Source organism: Anser anser, assembly GCF_964211835.1.
Source record: "Anser anser genome assembly, contig: HAP1_SCAFFOLD_225, whole genome shotgun sequence".
Taxonomy (NCBI): domain Eukaryota; kingdom Metazoa; phylum Chordata; class Aves; order Anseriformes; family Anatidae; genus Anser; species Anser anser.
In genome coordinates, this window is record NW_028154213.1 from 70901 (window position 1) to 88405 (window position 17505).

General features: G+C 33.9%; 1 pseudogene across 1 annotated transcript in view; it reads left to right on the forward strand.

Annotated features, from left to right (window-relative positions):
- Window positions 1–17505, forward strand: part of LOC310895899 (adhesion G-protein coupled receptor V1-like) — a 71648-nt pseudogene that overhangs the window by 52115 nt on the left and 2028 nt on the right. Inside the window, exons 31-43 of the transcript in view lie at window positions 1104–1313; window positions 5551–5681; window positions 5940–6039; window positions 7033–7212; window positions 8770–8933; window positions 9497–9590; window positions 11605–11683; window positions 12173–12311; window positions 12816–12957; window positions 13444–13706; window positions 15293–15468; window positions 16310–16434; window positions 17273–17439. The product of the transcript in view is annotated as an adhesion G-protein coupled receptor V1-like (transcript). The remainder of the gene's footprint in view (window positions 1–1103; window positions 1314–5550; window positions 5682–5939; window positions 6040–7032; window positions 7213–8769; window positions 8934–9496; window positions 9591–11604; window positions 11684–12172; window positions 12312–12815; window positions 12958–13443; window positions 13707–15292; window positions 15469–16309; window positions 16435–17272; window positions 17440–17505) is intronic.

Below are 17505 nucleotides of genomic sequence, written 5' to 3' on the forward strand. Positions count from 1 at the left end.
AAAGTCGAAGATAGTTGTTACAGCAAGGATAATGGAAATGAGAATCAGGCCTAAGTGGTCTTTTGTTAGCCCTCGGTCACTACAGTACTAATTTTTCATGACATCTCTTTAAATTCTGAGATCATATTGTAACATAACAAAACATATTTAAACGTAACATAACAGAACATATTTAAAAGAATTGCAAACAGGACAAACAAGTCCCTCTCAGACATTACTTAAGTACCATGCAGCATGCTGTATTTTATGCTGTATTTTATTTTTTCAAAGTCTGAGTTAATCGAACTGATATTTTGAAAGCAATTTCCAGGTGCGTAGTAAAGATTCTAGTGTGCTAGCTTGATAAATCATCTGAATAGTAAGGCATGGCTGCTGGCAATGATTGTGAGGCTGACATGTAATTACATTACCAGTTATAAGTTTAGTAAAAACTGATTTTGAAGTATTTTGAAAGACAATCTAGCAGGAAATACATATGTATTCTGTAAATTGATATTCTAATGATCATAAAACACAGCTGGGTTATGCACACGCACTGAACAACAGGATTGTGTTGTAAATTTTAATGGATATATAGCGACTAGAGATTAACGGTGTTTGCTGCTTACATTATTATTCTTTGATAGTCCCAAAGGCAAGGAACTAACAAAATGTCATCCCATTTCAATGCATTCCCTGGCTCAGTAAATGTACTCATATTGAATGTACACCCTTGTGTAAATGGTTCATCGGAGAGCTTAGCACCTGGCAATTTATTTTTTTTTCAAGAATGATATTCCCCTTTTCTAAGTTAAATTTTAAAGTCATAGAATTTGTAATGAAAATAAAGAATTCTAGGCACTCCGAAATAATTCCTATATAATTAATTTCTACATAGTATATTTAATGATGTGATCGTTTTATTGGCTTAATGTGACTGATCAATAGTAATTAGATAAAATTTCATAATGACATTCACTGACTTCCAGAAAGGTAAATAAGTTTGTTTCATGCAATTTTAATATATTTTATGTATTTAATTATTTTCAAAATGAGATGATTGAGTCTTTTTACAAGGTGGTTTCCAAGTGGACACACGGTTGTATACGTTCTTCTCCTTGTAGGTGAAACAAAGATGATGGTCACGCTGCCCATTATAGATGATCCAGAGCCAGAGGATGATGAAAGTATTGAAATCAGCCTGGTCCATACTGAAGGAGGGAGTCGAATTTTGCCCAGTTTTGACACTGTCACAGTGATTATTCTGGCAAGTGACAATGTGGCAGGAATTATAAGCTTCCATACAGCCTCAAGATCTGTTATTGGTTGTGAAGGTGTGTTCTTTGTGTTGACCACGCTCAAATTTTAATGCCAGTTTCCATCTTTGTGCTTTCAGTTGATAATGACTCACAATGATTGTGTTTCACTGTTCAGAGAACACCAGCAAGAAGTGAATATCCACATACCTGACATGTACTTTGAACTCTTGCAAGCATTCATAGAATCACAGAATGCTTAAGGTTGGAAGGGGCCTCTGGAGGTCATCTGGTCCTTTCCCCCTCAAGCAGGGCCACCTAGAGCAGGTTGCTCAGGACCATGTCCAGGCTTTTGAGTATCTCCAAGGAGGGAGACCCCACAATCTCTCTGGGCAACCTGTGCCAGTGCTCCCACACAGCACAAAAGTGCTGTCTGATATTCAGAGGGAACCTCTTGTGCTCCAGTTTGTGCCCGCTGCCTCTTGTCCTGTCCCTGGGCACCACTGACACGAGCCTGGCTCTGTCCTGTTCCACCCTCCCTTCAGGTATTGAAGGACACTGATGAGATCCCCCTGAGCCTCCCCTTCTCCAGGCTGAGCAGTCTCAGCTCTCACAGCCTCTCTTCCCTTCCCTTGATCACCTCGGTGTCCCTCTGTTGGAGTCTTCCCAGTACGTTTAGGTCTGTCTTGCACTGGGGAGCCCAGAGCTGGACCCAGTGCTCCAGGTGCAGCCTCACCAGTGCAGAGTAGAGGGGAAGGATAGCTCTCTCAGCCTGCTAGGGATACTTGGCCTAATTCAGCCCAGAATGCCATCAGCCTTCTTAGTAACAAGGCATGTTGCTGGCTCCTGCCCAGTGCAGTGTCCAGCAGGACCCCAAGCCCTTTCTGTCAAGCTGCTCTCCATCAGGGTGCACGCCCTGGTGCCTGGGGCTGCTCCCCGCCAGGGGCAGGACTCTGCCCTTCTCTTTGTTGGCCTGCACGAGGCTCCTGCCAGCCCACTTCATGACTGCCAACATACACACACCTAATAGTCATAAGCAAATCAGATCTATCAGCGACTTACAAAGAATTTAAAATATTCTAGAAAACATTCCTGCAGAAACACTAGGGTAACATCTTCCCTTTGTCTGTCCCATGAACCTGATGTTTTTTTATGGCAGATGATTTGGGAAGTAGCAATTATAAGAGAAAGCAAACATTTGAGAAAGAACAATAATAATTTGGTATGTACTAAACATTTCTACTATTGTTTTAAAGAATACACGGCATGTTTCATCTACAGTTTGATGCAGTTTTGCATAGGATGATAATAGTACTGGTGGTGATTGCTTTAGGTGGCCTTTGATGGAATCTCAGTGTATTGCAGTATCACGTTTCTCTGATGTTTGAACTGATGGGCAGGGAAAGTTCACAAAACAGGAACTTGTCCCCTAATGTGTGCACTACATTTTCTGTTTGAAGAAAAATGGCTTTCTCAACCAAAGGTTTTTTGTTTTGTTTTCCCAACATGAAAGGGCATCATAACCTTTGGTTTTTTATCTAGGTATGGTTTGTGTTAATTCTGTGCCAAGCCAGATGTGATATGATTAGCTAAGAAGAGCTGTTAATGAGCACAAGGAATTAATAAAAACTGTCTCAGTCCCAAAGTCCCTGAATACTTTCAACTGGTTAAATGTTATTCATAGCATGCTACCAAATGCTGGCTGCTTGAAACTGAAGTACTTGGCTATAGTTCTATTATTATATATAGTTATTATTATATTATTTTTCCAGGTTGTGAAAAGAAATAGTTCATTGCCTTCCAGCCAGAAACAAAACAAGTGAACTAAGTGTCTTTGATTAAAAAAAAAAAGAGAGAGAAAAAGGGAGAAATAGAGAAAGAGCAAAAGAGCTAAGGCATTTAGATTATTTTAGTTTGTCAAAATATTTTTTTCATTCGAAAGCAAAATTTACCAGACATAAATCCAAATATCATTACTTTTACAGTTATTGTGTTATTGAAAATTTTCTGTTAAGTGAATACATTTTGTTTTCACAATGTGCATGTTATTTTTTACCTTATTGAGGATAAGTGTAGTATTTTTTATTGGACAGGGGTCTGCGACAGTTGTGTAACTGTATTACAAGAAAATGCACTGCAGTAGCTTAAAGTAATGAGGAAGAGGAGAGCGGCTGATGCTCCCTTCTTCACAGCGATAAATACCCACCTCTTTGTTTCTCTATGTAAGAGATGCATCACTTATTAAGTCACAATGTAGAAATGTAAAAGTATGGATAAGGATTAAATATTAAAAAAAATATTGAATTTAGCCTAATAACACTTTCAATCTTCAGAAATCAATTAGTGTTCATATTAGCATTTCTTCTGGATAGGAATACCAAAAAAATCTTGGTAAAGCTGGTAGGAAACATGGATCAGTAAATAACTACTTGGAATCTGTAATAATGACTTCAAGTTTCTTCTCAGTGTTTGGATTATAGTGGAACAGCTTTCTATATCATAAAGCATTTTTCCCAGTCTTCAATGAAAATTCATTATAACTTATAGAGATATATTGAAATAAGCTTTGCCTTATTTGTGTGTGTGTGTGTTTTCCCAATGGTACTAAACCATTGAAACCACTTTTCTTTTAAATCTTTATTTCTTTGTAATGGATATGCAAAATTCTCAAATAGAACATAGTGGATTGCAGTGCAGTGTTAAACACTGTAATGATTTAGCCTCAGAGGAACCTGTAAATTGGGAGTCTACCATCCAGATATTTGACTGTAGAAGTGGAATCCTTGTGATATCAATAAATTTTGAATTCCTTAATTTTCTTAGAAGCAACATGGACCAACTTAAGCCAAAGATGTCGACATCAATGTCGACATCAATGTTGACATCTCTGAGACTTAACTGAAGTTTGAAATGTTGGGGCTGAATAGCACATTTATGTATTTGAAAATGGGTGTAAACAGTTTTTGTATTACTTCTTTACAATATTAAATTTTATTTAAGTATATTAAGGGCTCTTGAAGTTAAGAATTCCTTTCTCTTTCATTGGTAGCCAATATACATGCATATCTCTGACTCTTCCTTACAAAAAATAAATGTAACTAGAAAATTTTCAGATTTTTCTTGCCAGTTTTAGCTGTACAATGCTGTACAATTCTGTAAGGTAATACAGTAGAATAGCAAGACAGCATCCTAAGTTGCTGCTCTCTAAATTGCATAATCAAAGGGACTAGTTGGGCAGCATAATGTTATTATAACATTATCTTATGTTTTGTTAATTCTTCAATAAGCAAAAGAAATCTCATGTATTGTTTTCAAAAATCTCAGAATTGTAGATTTCTGCATATTTCATGTCTCTGAAAGCCAATGCAGGACAAAATGTGCTGTTGAACTTAAATTCTGTGGACCTGAAAAATGCATATGAAATATGAATGCCATGTACCTACCTATTATAAATAACCATCTGTCCTCTATTGTGAATGTTTTGCAAAATATTGCCTACTGATCTATTCCATGTTGATATAACATGCTAATTTCACATGTCCACATTTAAAATATTTAATGGAAATTTTGTGAAAAACTTGTGAATATAAAACAATTTCCACATTTTACAAAGCCTACTAAGAGGTCTACTCTTTTTAATTAAAGTGCCTTTGGGGTTAAATGTTATAAATGTGCAAAATACCATAGTATTTGCTTCCTTTATATGCACATTGTCCAGCAATACTGATTACCTCTGAGATTATAAGAAATTATTAACATTTTCTGAATGTTTTGTTTTCTAACAGTGACCATATTTGTAAGTTCGAACTCACATAAATGGAACTTACAGATAATTATAAGCATTTTTTTCTGCATGCATTGAATAAAGTCACAAGACAGTGCAAATGTTCAGATAATGTGTATTCTTTCCAGGGAACTGTTGTAGAAAACTACTATTATTGTTGGTACATACAGTAGTTACTGTTTTGTACAGTTTACAGACTTGTATTGCTCTAATGTTTGCGCATGTTTTCATGAACATTCCCTTTCTAAGTTATTCATCTATACCAAGTTCCCTCATATGTTCATAATTATTTCCAAGTGTGAACTAAAAACAGAAAAAAAAAAACTAGAAGAGTTTAAGTTTAGGTTTTTCTTTTCAGCATTAAAAGTGAATGTGGTATATAACTACTGTGAAATTCAAACTGACAAAAATAGCAATATCTTTCAGGAAAAATACTTTAACTGTGTGATGCATGTTTTTGACCTCTCATTTTTATAACCAACATGTAGAAGAGGAGACCCTGAAACACTGCATCTTGTCCTTTATTCCTAGGAGAACAATTACAATTCCACATCGTAAGAACTCCTCCAGGACTGGGAAATGTTACTGTTGAGTGGAAGATAGTAGGACATAATGTAAAACAAAATTTTGCAAACTATTCTGGAATACTTTTTTTTCCTGAGGTAAGTCCATAAACAGTGATGTTGGCTACAGGAAAATAGTGTGATTAGAACTGATCTGAGAAAAAGTGTGCCTTTTCAACAGTCCTTCTTTCTTGGTTTGATTATTTAATTTCTCACTTTTTGACTTACAAACTGGAGGGAGCTTACAATTCTTGATACTTAACTCTTCTTAAAGAAATTGTTCAAAATACTTGTCATTATGATATCACTTGTGTTTTATAAAATAATGGCTAATCAATTTACCCTTAAAACAAATAGGGGACGTTGAATACAACATTGTATGTTGATCTGCTGGATGACCATATTCCTGAAGAAAAAGAAGAATACCAAGTCATCCTATACAACATCAAAACAGAAGGTAATGCAGAACTATAGCCAGCTACATCTTAAAAATACCATTTAATAATATAATATTTTTAATTTTATTATTTCATTTTGGAGGTATAGGACTGAGCAAACTGCAGCTGGTGCAAAGTACGCAAAGTTCATTAACATTTTATTGAAATAGGCTTGGTCCTTATGTATGTATATATAAATCCCACCGTGTCTCCACAAATACACTTAAATGGTTTTCAATCCTGATTTAACTCTGCCTATTTAATTCAATGGTTGTTTCTTCCCTTAATCTTAATGCAAACTGAGTTTACTAATATGTCATGGATAGAGTTGCCATGAAACATGCAGATATTTTTATCTTTTTAAACAATCTTGTCAAGCTGCAGACTTACTGATCTGTCCCTGAATTCAAGGTGGTCAGAATATTTTATTCTTGCCATTAAAATTATAGTGAGAAAAGAAGCCTTAAACTGCATCCGTTCTGAAATACCTTTTTTCAAACTGAAATTAATGTCCAAACACCAAACTAACTTGACATGGATTGTGTTGCTGCGAGGTGCCTTATCAACTTCCGAGAGTCACTGTGGCCCAACGGGATGAGCAAAATTATTCATCAAAGCAATAGTTGGAAAACATATCAGTTTATTGATGTAATGATTGTGAAGTGGAATATAGTTTTAAGCTTTTGGAGGTACTTCCTGGGAAAATGGTTTATTTCCTTTTAAAATATAGGGAAGTTGATATTTGGCACTGGCCTGTTAAGTTTTCTTATTTTTTAATACATTTTTGTGACTTTGTACTTGGTATGCATAAAATTTCTGTTTCTATTTGTTATAGAATGTAAGTATATATATGTGTGTAGGTCCCACACCATCCACATACTTCAGTGAGCTTTGGTTTCGTGGTATTTGCATGGCTACTGAACGTTATTTAAATGTAATATTAACAATAATGTAAGACAAAAATATTAGTTGCATAACACTTCATTCACTGCAGTCCACTGATTCTCTTGCAGGAGTTTCTTCTACAGGTGCTGCTGTTTTGGATAGTCAAGGATATGAAGCTGTTCTAACAGTAGAAGCTAGTGATGAACCACATGGAATTTTGAATTTTGCTTCCACATCCAGGGTGGTTTTAATCCCAGAAGAAAACAAAACAATTCAGCTTTTTATTAACAGAGAATTTGGATCTCTAGGTCTGTATAACAACTCCAAGAGAAAGGAAGTTTTGTTTTGCTTATCATTAGGCAAATAAAAGCCATGATAATGAAAGTTTGGAAAAATCTTTGTTACAGTTGGTATTTTTTTCAGAACTTCTAAGCTTCTTTCTGCAGACTTGGAAACTAAATATTACTTATTACTAGAGTCATAATCCTCATTAATACAGCAAGGGATCTGAAAGCTGTAACAATCAGGTGGCTATTAAGGTTACCATATTTTTGTCTAATGAGTCTGTCTCAAAGCATTAGTCTCTTCAGAAAAAATAAAAAACATGAGAAAAGTGACATGTACACACATCCCACATATTTTTTCTCTGAATTTCAGGAAGTCAGCACCTTAGGAATGTCACATGGAAAAAGTTGTGTCCAGACCATTGAATTCAATTTATGTCTCCTCTGACAATTTCTGATTCCTCTTTGAATCAATTTATCCATTAACATCCTTTAAACTATATAGTATTCAATTCTACAATACAATAGTGTGCTTCATGAAAAAAAAAAATGAATCTTGTGTTTGTTGCCTGAAAATAGCAACTTATGTTGTGAGAAAACATGTATAATAATTTCCTATTTGCCTTTTTGGACTATATTTACACCTCGGTGATAATCTGGCTGTTTCTTTTGCCATACTTGTTTTGAAATGAAGTAACATTTACAGTGCTTTTCAAGATCTGGAGACACCAGAGAGTTTTAGAGACATTTTAATGACACTATTTTTCCATTTATTTTTTAATACCAGTCCATACTCTAGTGTACTCTTTGAACACTATTCAGTAAACTAATGTTTTAAGATAATTGTTCATAGTAAGTGCAAGATCTCTCACTGAATTAAAATAAGCATCGTTACTTATTTATTAATTAGGACTCTTTTATCTCTTACATTTTATTTCATATAGAGCAGCTTTTAATTTCATCTATCATTTTATTTCAGGTTCATACTCCTTATGTTTGCCACTTGACTTACCCTACCAGATTAGCGAGAGGTGGCTTTATTCTCAAAACTATAATGTATAACTTTTCTGCTTGGTAATATTTATCCATGTGTCCCCTAATTTTGTTCTCTATTGAAGTTTGTCAATCTACCCAGGAAAGTATCTAGATTTATTAATCTGTGTTTCCCAGCACTGTCTTTAGAGCCTTTCTTAGATATCTGTCATTCCCAAAAAGTGTCCTTGTTGCAAAAACTCATATTAATGGTACATGAGATGTCCCAGTTAGTCTTTCAGCAATTTCATATTTATGGTCCACAGAACTTCAAATTTCTGGATGCATTTGGACCCAATGATTTTTGAGTCCTATGCAGACAGACAAGTCAGCAAAGGTCAAATTGAAGGCATATTGATAACGGTAACAAAGGTACACTAGCTCCAATGTACTTTGGATAACTCTTTTAATCCTTCTGTTTTGCAGTTAGTCTTTTTATTTTGTGGATGAGAATTTGATCTCTTGTCTTTATCCATTCCAGTGAACATTATATAAGAACTGAAAAACAATTTTTTTTTCTTTTTTTTTTTCTCCTCACAAATTAAACAGGTACTATCAATGTTACTTATGCCACAGTTACAGGATTGCTCACTGTAAGTAATCAGACAGAAGAGACTGTGGCTGAACCAGGAGCTGATTATGTACCTGCTTCTGGCTCACTGATTTTAGAAGAAGGAGAAACATCAGTTGCCATAAATATTACTATTCTAGAGGTAACCTCTAAACCCTTTAATTCTGTACTTTTCTGTATGATTTCAAAAGGGTAATATTTTGGGAACTAAAGCTTGCAGCCATTATTTGAAGCCCTGTGTTATATTTCACTATCATTTAGAAAGATGGTTTCAATCTTAATATTAAAATCACAAGGGATCAAATAGTCACAGAAAGCAGCTCTACCTCTGTCTAAAGGTAATAAAGTTGTCTCATTAAAACTTTACCAACTATCTAGTAGTATTTAGAACAGTGTGCTTCATGGCTGGCTACAGGCTCATACTTTTTCATTGCTGGAGATACATGCCTCTAAAATCGGTCAGTAATTTATTTGCAAGAATAGTTTAGCGTCACCACAGGATCTTTTTCATGATATATAATGTCTTACTTAATTCTTCCACGATAATCAGTTTCAGACCCAATAAAATTATTTCAGGAAAACAGAAAAATGAATTCTAGTGTCACAGTAATATTAGAGACTTGTTGTGTGATCCTTTTTGGTGACTTCTGTGGAAGTTTCTTAAAGGACAATGAGAAGAGGATGTACTGTATTTGTGTTTTGCAGGATGATATACCAGAGGTGCAAGAATTCTTCTTGGTTAATTTAACTTCAGTGGAACTCATCATGAACCATTCAACGTCATCCCCACCTAAGCTAGGTAAAAACATCTTATAGCAAATTATTTTTACTTTTCCTTTTTAATGGTTTATATTATATTACCTTGGGAGATTACCATTATTCCTCTTACTTACCAACTATGCTGAGATGAGACATGGTTATTTAGAAGAAACATCATAGAATATGAAATAGATTTATTATTACACTTAATCTCTTGCTTTTTAAACTCTGGGAAAATTTAAATTAATTTTCGTAGAGGAGTTAGTAATTATCAGTTGGAAAGGACAATTATTTGAAAAGTTTATTGGTGATTTTTTCATCTGATTTTCATTTACAAACTACAAAATGGAAAAAAAAAGTAAAAAAAAAACTTTATGTGGCTACTCTGCTCACTCTTTTAAAAAAGTCTGTTTTTATTCTTTTATCACTTTTAGGAAACATATTTTATGGTTTTCCTACTCTTGCAATGATCTTTATTATTTGCTTAGTCTGCTTCTCATTTTGCTTCTTCAGAATTCAGTAGAATAGTAGTCATTAGCTTTAAGAACTGTTGGATTATCCTGTGGTACTAAAGACTAGTTATATAATGTCAGACATCTTCTTTGACTCTTTTCCCTTTTCTTTGCATGCTTATAGAAGTGACTGAGTTAATTCGTTACAGATTGAAAGGTAACTTGCAAGACTCATTGCTGATTTGTGAATAGTTGAGTCTAAAATATGAAAGGAGTAGCATATAAGAATGAAAGATTCATCCAAACTAAACAGTGTTGTATAGTCTCACTTTCTCTTTGGCTGTCTCCTTGAACCATGACCATTTAACACTGATGTGACACTGCATTGGGTCAGCTTTACTTACAATGAGAAAATAATAGTTTTAAGTCATAAGGAAAAAATGTGTTCACATAACATGTCAGTGAATTCTTCTGGTAGAAGAAATAGCCTGACTCAAATACGTGTGTCCGCGTGTGTGTCTGTGAGCAAACTCTTACAGATCCTGGGTGAACAGATCTGACTTCAGGGTGACATGAGAAAATGCAGGAGTGAAGCAGAAATGTCTCTGATTGCCATTACTCCCTCAGGATTTGTAAACCTCAGTAACACTTCTGTTGTCTGTGTAGAGCTATTGCTCATCGTCATCTCTACCTCATAGTGACAGGCTTAGATTCATGGCAATAATCTTCTACTTTTGTTCAGTTTTATCTGAATTGATGGAAAAATGTATATGGATCTAAACATAATATACTTATGGCAGACTCGGTGAAGTCAATTTGGTTTTAGAAAGTAAGTTGAAGTTTATAAAAAGTAAACAAGTAAGTTAAGGTAGTTGTGTGGTGCGGTTGTCTGAAAAACAACAACCTATTTTCTGAGAAGTATTAAGTTTTGACTGTAAAGTTCTGGTCTCTGAAGTTAGTAGACTTTTCTGACATTAACCTATTATTTGGTGTTTTTCACACTGCAGTGTATTCAATTACGATTTCAGGCTAATTGTAAATACCTGTATGTCTTTATGGAGCAGTAGAATATTACAGTATGTGAACACCCCACAAATAAATTAATAGTTGTGTATTTGTAGTGAAATCTGAGGTGTGCCATTAGAATGTATGATGAGGCACTGAAGCACAAATAGAAGATGAAATGCTGAATCATTTATTATTCTTCCTCATTGTCTTTCTCATACTCAGAATGGCAAATGCAAAATATTGAATGTCATTGTAATAAACACTTATAGTGAAGACAAATTAAGATTCCATCGCAAATCTAGACTTTATTATTTTCTAATGTTTTATGTGCTGTTTAACTTTCTACATTTTCCTTAGTCTTTTTTTTTTTTATGCATTATTAAATATTACAGTGCTAATTCAAGACGCATTATTGCACTTCTAGTAGTAAGGACTCTTTCCAGTTATCTTGCCCACTCCCATTTTCTCCTACACATTTTTTGTAAAGACACTGTAATATTAGTACCGATTGAATAAATGCTTCTGTGATTCTTGAAAATCAAGAAAATTGATTTTATTGTTCTTTAATTTTTGTCTTTCTGTTTTGCCTTTTAGATGTGGAAGGTTTAGCTTCTCAAATTGTTATCGATGCTAATGATGGTGTAAGAGGAGTAATTGAATGGGAAGGTACCAAGTAAGTCTCATCTTCCTTGAAGAACTTACTGTGCCAATTAGTGATTGGTGTTGCCCATTTTCTTTCTAAAAGTAAAACTCCTGTTAAAAATAGGGCCATGTCTTTGAGATGGTAAAGTAATCATTCAATTCAGCTGAACTAGAAAGTGGGATTCCCACACTGAAAACAAAAATTCACTATTCATCTAATCAGAATTCTTTTACTTATTACTACTTTCACTGTTGTCCTTTTATATCACCAATTTGCCTAACCTCCCCAGCCTGCATCAACTCTTCCAGCCTCACCATTCATGTAAGCAAAAAACAAAACAAAACAAAACAAAAACCTCATGTTACTTAATTCAATTTAGATAAGAGAAAAAAGGTAAAAAGGATGCGTTAGAGAACTATAATGTAGGGAATAATTCAGAGTGAAAATGTAATAAAAATGTACTATCTTTTTCAAAAGAACATAATCAGTGAACATTGAGAATTATTCTTTTTATTTTAGTTTTGAAGTTAGTGAATCTCATGGGAATCTGACAGTAATGGCTTACCGAAACAGAGGATCATATGGCAATGTGTCTGTATTTTTTTATGCCCAAAATTTGGAGGCCCAGCTGGGTTTGGATTTTAATGTAACCTCAAGGGTAAGAAGCAACTCTAAATCTAGTACTTTTTATTCTTTCAGCTTCCGTAAAAGAATATCTTCTTGATTATTCTGCAGAATGATCAGTAGTGATGCTAGATGTTTCAGCTTGTTTCAGTTGCTTTGGTAATCTAAATAGAATGAAATAAAAATATTCTTATTCTTACTATTTATTTCTTTTTTAAAAATATATTTTTTAATATAAAGCAAAATGTAAACTTTCAAACATCGATTTCAAATTTAATTTTGATTAGACATACAAACTTTTTCATAGACTATTTTTGCAACAGGACTTTCAAAATAAATTATTCTTTCTTGTCCTCATTCTGTAATGTGCTGAACCTTTATATTTCTGATTCAATCAGTTTATAAGGAACAGAGAATATGGCTCTTCCTATGCTTTCCCTTCCTTCCTATTTCACAGAATTCTGTTTACCGTAGTCAAAAATTTCTGTGTGATATTAACTGATGTAAGTATTCGGTGCTTTATGTGTTTCAACGCTAGACTCTTTTTTTTGCTGATGGAGAAAGGCATAAATCTGTTGATGTCATGATTTTTGATGATGAGATTCCTGAAGGTGATGAGAAGTTCCAGTTAATTTTAACAAATCCATCTCTGGGGCTGGAATTAGGGGAGAACACAACAGGTAAAACTTAGTTTTAATGTTCCATTTCTTTAGAATTCTGTGGCACACATTTTAATTCCACTTTTCTGAATAATCATATTTCAGAAAGCACCATTGTCCTGCTATGGTGAATCTTTATACTCCTTTGGAAGGTTCTGAAACATCCCTGTGAAATCTGTGCAATTAAAAAGTTTATATGTAAAGCAATGAATCAGAAAGCACGAAGATGAGTTTTTCAATGTGTACTACCTCACTGAACTGAGGTCTTTTTAGAGAGTTCATAATCCTTTTCTAGGAGAGACTATATTCTTCCTGTCTAGAGATCTTCCTAGTTAAAGTGAAATGCCTTCCCATTCTCTTCAGGTAATGTCATGGACACATAAGCATTATATACACACTAAAGGAAGAATGTATTTGTGTTTATGTTATGTATTATGTTACTATATATGTATATTTATATTTTACTATGTTAACCAAAGAATATTTTCATTATTTCTTTTTCAAAAGCTACAATTACTATACTTGCCAATGATGATGGCCATGGAGTTTTGTCATTCAATAACAGCAATCACTTCTTTCTGAGAGAGCAAACATCTATCCATTTGATGGAAAGTGTTGCAGTATTGAATATTATCAGAGAACCACCTCAGGGAATATTTGGCACTGTGACTGTTCAGTATCTTGTAAGTGAGATTAACTCTTCAGAGGCAACAATGGATTTGACCCCTTCTCAAGGATATATTGTGCTCGAAGAGGGAGTCAGGTTCAAGGTAATATGCTAGTTATTACCAGAGAAGTCTAGGAAGCTTTTTTTTTGGAAATATTGGAAAGATTTCAGAAATGTCTGTGCTTTATCTTCTGTTTATTTTTTCTACTTCTTTCATTCATAAAGTGAATTGAGTCATGAGCTGTGACTGATTTCCTGTTATTATCTGATGTGGAAGTGTGTGAAAATTAAATGGGCTCATCTTTAGGTGTTTCTTAGTTTGTAAGGGTTGAGGTAAATTGAAAACAGTACACTATAGATAACGTTCATGTGTGCTTTGGAACAGTTCTTTTTATGTAGTCAATCTATAGCTGAAATGCAAACTTACTTTAAATTAAAGTGATAATTTGCAAGCCTAATAGTTAAGATCAAAGTAAAAATCCCATTCTGTAATTTAACATTTTAGTTAGTCTGAACTAAACAGAATGTGCTGCAACAAATACAAAAAGTAGAACAGTTGTCTGTCTTAGGATTGGAAAATAACTTAAGTATTAAGCTCACTGCCTCTATACTGTCCTCACAAGAATGTCAGCTACAAAATGAACTAGCTTAAGTTTGTGAATCCTGACTCTTCTAAGGTTTAATCACAATTCGATTTATTTATTTTTGCCAGTAAAGCTGGTGAAGCTAGTGTTAGCATATTACAGGCAATAGGATAGAAACTGAGACAAACTTTTCTTGGAAACACTGGTTTTCAATTTCTGGCCTTTAGATGCATTTGGAATCACAATGCAGCAGATCTATAAGAAGTTGGAGCCTTCTTAATATAGTTGGTAAATATGGTTTATTGTGGAAATGAACAGAAATATAAAACATTGTAAATTTTGTATTATTTCCAAATGCATCATCACTAACTTTTTATTTTGTACAGCAAGGCTATGCGTACCTATGAAATTTTTTGCTTGTTTGAGTAGTGTGAAGGATGACAGTGAGCCCCAAATGAAAGTGAAGCACTTAGCTTTCTCTAGATTGCTCTTTGCTAGTTTGAGATTGCCTTTAGAAGACCTGATCTTCATCCACAGTGGTGTAGGAGAGGGAAAGAAGCATCGAGAGGAAAGAGTATTTCAAATCTCTCACTATTCTTGCTTTTTTTTTTCCTTTTCCTTTTCTTTCTTGACAGCACCAGTAGTGAGATTACCCTGTTTCCCTGAAGATAGCTTAGCTGCCAACTAAAATAAATTAAAACCAACTTAACTGATTACACTTATAGCTGTGTTGTGAGTATAAACTACCCAAAAATGTATGGAATAAATAGAGAACAAAAGTATGAAATTAGGATCAAAAACTTCAGAGGATCATAGGATGAGAAAAGAAAGAAAAGAGAACAACAACAACGAAAAGTGAATATGCTCATCTTAGTGTTGCACCAATGGAGGCCACTAGATGGATGGCTTTAGAACCTCAGTCTGAACTCAGTCTGAGCTTGCCTCAATTCTGTCCTCTCCAGCTTCATGAGCTGCTCTTCTCCTGCTATGCTATCCAAAGCCTTATAGTGAAATAAATTTAAAAAAAAGGTAGCACATTCTGATAGAGCTGTGTCATCATCTGTTATCATGTCTCAATAACATTGTATGCTTGTTTTGTTATCAGACGCTGCATATTTCTGCGGTACTAGATGAAGAACCAGAAATGGATGAGCACTTCATTGTCACCCTGTTCAATCCAACTGGAGGAGCCAGACTAGGCACGAGAGTGGAAACTATGATTACAATATTACAAAACCAGGCTCCACTAGGGCTTTTCAGCATCTATACAGTTGGAAATAGGTACTTTACACTGATCAGTAAAAAGGAGATAGTTGCTCATACTCCAAAGAGATAATATTTCTCTACAATTTTGTTTTTGATGGATCGCATTAAAGAAATTCAGCAACCCAATTTGTAAATCTGTAACTTTGAAAGGTATTGTGAAATACTATTACTGCTAAACAAAAGAGTAGAAAAATGCATAAAAAGGACTATTCATAATCCAAAATTTCAATTTATTTATTATTATTTTTCTTTATAAACTAATACTTCACTAGTGCCTACATATTCCACTGATAGTATTCCATGTTAAAAGTTCCAAACCTCATATCAGTGTCCAGGAAGTCATACGTTTTATAATTTACTTTCATTTTTAAACCTGTAAAAAATATACTTTCACTGAAGGCTGTTTTTCAGAAGCAAGTGACACATATGGACTGCCATTTTTAAAAACCATTCAGCTGAAACCATACAGATTAAATAAATTTACTATTTAAATAAAAAATGTATGTATGCTATTTTATTAATACATTGATATTTAGAGTTAATAATTTATATTAATATTTAATAATAATATTATCTAAACATTTATTACGTGAATTTAATATACTTAAATTTCAGTCTGTTTAAAGATTTTGTTGAATTGCCTATGATTTTGCATGATTGTAGTAAGGATCATTGGGAAACCCTAATTAATGTAGCTACCAGTCCATCAGATACTGAAACCTGTTATTAATATTTTCTTTTTATTTCTGTTGTATATTCTGCATCTGGAATTGTACAGTAAAAATCTTATTTTTATTACAGCAATGAATATACTATAAAATAATTTTTTCCTTATTTTTATGATTCTCACATTTAGGACAAATTTCATCATAATTGAAGAAGCCAACACTACAGCTTATTTGAAAGTTTCACGGAGTAATGGGCTTAACGTTTCTGTGAGCGTTGAGTGGGAGACATCATCAGATACTGCATTTGGCATCAGTACGTTCACTTTACAGAGAATGTCCACTGCTTTTGTAGAAGTGGAGATAGTAAGAGAGTAGCCAAGCATACAGGAGATGTAGCTTGGGAATGTAAATTCAAGTATTCAGACACAATTCAGTTAATATTTTCCTATGTAAGATTTAGTAGATAAAATACTTTAGCTGCTTAAGAATCACCTTGTCATCAGCCACTTCTGCCAGTTTCAGTAATCTCTATTTCTGTCTTTGCTGCTAATATGAACATTATTGTCACTAGCCATTTATTTATTTATTTATTTGTGTGTGTGTAATAAAATTTGTTCCGTACTACTTGTAACTCAGGATCTTTCTAACACAGTATAAATGACATGTGACATGCAAGAGTCTAGCTCCTGGAGTTTAGTTCTGACAAGACGGTGCTTAGGGACCGTCTTGGAATAAAAACATGAACATGTTGTAAATGGGGAACAAAACATGAACATTTTGTAATTTGTCTTTTTTTTTTTTTTTCTTTACTACTTGCTATCTAGCTAATTCTCTTGTTAGCTAAATTCCAAGATCAATTATTATGAGTCAGACTCAAATTGCCTATATGTCTTCCATGTGCAGTTGTAATGAATGAAAAATACATTTACTGCTTAACTCTCATTATATCCTTAGCATTGTAACATTTCTATGTATTTATATACACTTATAACAAATACTAAGACACAACTTCATCATTTCTCATACTAGGTCTGGCTTTGGGAGGTAAATAATGGGAATGGGGTTAGAAAAGATATCAAGAGTAATATAATAGTAAATAGTGTTTTTATTTTATTTTATTTTATTTTATTTTATTTTTTACTATATTGCAGGGGGTGGTATCAGTGTCCTATCTGTCTTGCAAAGTTTTGTGGAAGAATCAGCATCTGGTTGGTGTTTCTTTACCTCAAGAGAAATCCTGTACGGTGTTCTGTTGCGTATGCCTCCAGCTTTGTTTTCTACTGTCTACCAGTGGAAAGGAGTATTTGTTCCTGTTGAGGTAAATGTTTGTTTTTGAACACCAGACATGCTAGTTAATAAGGAATTTAAGTCACAATCTTACTTT